The sequence below is a fragment of the Montipora capricornis genome, chromosome 2 (genome assembly GCF_036669925.1).
Source record: "Montipora capricornis isolate CH-2021 chromosome 2, ASM3666992v2, whole genome shotgun sequence".
NCBI lineage: Eukaryota > Metazoa > Cnidaria > Anthozoa > Scleractinia > Acroporidae > Montipora > Montipora capricornis.
This window is the reverse complement of record NC_090884.1, coordinates 28,150,714-28,153,213: the sequence shown is the minus strand read 5'-3', so window position 1 is coordinate 28,153,213 and position 2,500 is coordinate 28,150,714.

Sequence of the window (2,500 nt, the reverse complement as noted above, 5' to 3'; positions counted from 1 at the left end):
CAGTAAGAAAGGCAACGACCAAAAACGCGATCACAAGCCACCAGAGAATTCAAGGCACAAGCGCCGTGTAAAGAGAACCACTAAAGGAGAAGATGCCGACAACTCAACAAGTTCCGATGACGAGTTCTTCTGCCAAGCCGTAAGACACCTGAAGCAAGTGAAGAAAATCAAAACCAATGGTGAAGACAGAACTGTATCAGTGAAGATAGAAGATTTTGATGTAAGAGCTGAGCCTGACAGCGAAGCAGAAGTCAATGTCATGGATGAACACCAATTTAAAGCATTGACAAACCGGTCCAGTGTGAAACTTACACTACAACATAGCAGAGTAAAGTTAAGCACCTTGCAGAGTGAGCTACCCGTGAAAGGAGAGTTCACAGCCACAATAAGGAACCAGACCTGTGGAGCAGTCGCAAGATTTGTTGTGACCAGAGGAAGAATCAACTTCCCATTCCTCATCAGCAAAAGTACCCTTCAAGAGTTGGGTATGTTACAGATCAGAGCAGATGGTTCTTTCGCCGAGACCAATGACTTGAGAATCTAGGAAGAACCACCAGACGTCAAAAGTGTCAAGCGAGATAAAGATCTCAAACCCGGAATCAAAGAAATGACTGATCAATACAGTGACGTATTTAAGGGTATCGGGAAGATTAGAGACATTAAGAATGGAAAAGAGTTCTATGCAAAGTTCAGCATGAGACCAGAAGCAGTGCCCGTAGCTCAAAGACCGAGACCAGTGGCTTACTACCTGCAAGAGCCATTGAAGCAATGGCTGGGCCAATGTGTAGAAGAGGAGATATTCGAAGAAGGTCCTGAAGGTGAGGCAGTCACATGGTGCTCACCCCTGGTTGTTCAACCAAAGCCGAACTTCAACACTGTAGACAAGGAGAAACTTGAACCGCACATGATCAGGGCCAGCGTGGACCTCAGGGTACCAAACCAATTCATGGAAAGAAATAGGATCACCCAGGGACCTATTGTTGAAGACTTCATGTACAAATTTCATGATTGCACTGTGTTCTCCAAACTTGACATGCAGCAGGGGTACCACCAACTCCTACTCGATCCAGAGTCCAGAAAAATTGCCACTTTTAGCACCCCGTGGGGGCACATGCGACCAAAACGTCTAATCTTTGGAGCAAAAGCCTCGCAAGATCTCTTTGACGAAGCTATCTACCGAATATTTGGAGACATACCAAAATGCCTCAACCAACGGGATGATATCCTGCTAGGAGGAAGAAACATGGAGGAGCACAACAAGACATTGGAAGCAGTCCTGCAGAGATCAATGGATTTTGGAATCACATTCAATCCTGACAAGTGCCAGTTTGGAGTCGAGGAGATAGAGTTCTACGGACACAAATTCACGAAAGACGGATTAAAGCCAAACCCAGACAAAATCAGAGCTGTCAAAGAAAGCAGTCCACCAAAATCAAAAGAAGCGGTGCGAAGTTTCCTTGGCATGACGGGATACCTTTCAAAGTTCATCCCAAGATACGCATCACTAACTGTACCATTGCGAAAGCTAACCCACAAAGATACAAAGTTCAAATGGGGAGCAGAAGAGAAAGAAGCATTTGAGAACCTGAAAGCAAGCATAACTAGTGAAAGCACAATGGCATACTTCAACCCAGCTAGACCAATCGTTGTGAGAGTGGAAGCCAGTTTCCATGAAGGGCTCTCAGCCGGATTATTCCAAGAGACAGATTGTGGTCTCCAGCCAATTCACTTCATTAGTCGTCCCATGACCGACACGGAGAAACGGTACAGCCAGACAGAAAAAGACGCCCTGTCAGTACATTGGGCGAAGAACAGGTTCAGCATTTATCTCCTTGGAGCACCAAAATTCAAGATCATCACTGCCCTCAAGCCACTGCTCCCACTGTTTAACAAGGCAGCCATGCGACTCCCACCGAGAATTGAAAAATGGGTGATGGGAATGCAAGATGTCGACTTCGAGCTAATCTATGAGCCTGGAAAAGATGACGCAGACCCCCTTGACTTCCTGTCAAGACACCCATTGCCAGAGAAAGGAAAGGATGCTGTAGAGAGAGTAATCAAATATGTCTTGAAAGCCGAGCATGCTGTCGTTGTAGATCAGATCAAGGAAGAAACTTGCAAAGATACCGAACTTCAAAAACTGTCCGCCAGGATACCGACGGGGGACTGGGAACGTTACAAAAAGGACCCAGACATTGCACCATTCTACAGTGTGCAGAATGAATTGTATACAGTGGATGGCCTACTCTTTCGTATGAATCAGATCATCATCCCCAGAAGCCTGCAGAGACAAGTCATTAAGGCTGCGCACCACCTCAGACATCTGGGAACGACCAAAACAAAGCAAATGATAAGAGCAAAGTATTGGTTTCCAACCATGAACACCATGATCGAACAGATCATTGGACAGTGTTACGAATGCCAGGTTACCACAAAGCAGCACAGGCAGGAACCCATCAAAGTCACAGACATACCCAAGAAACCGTGGGATGTCATAGCT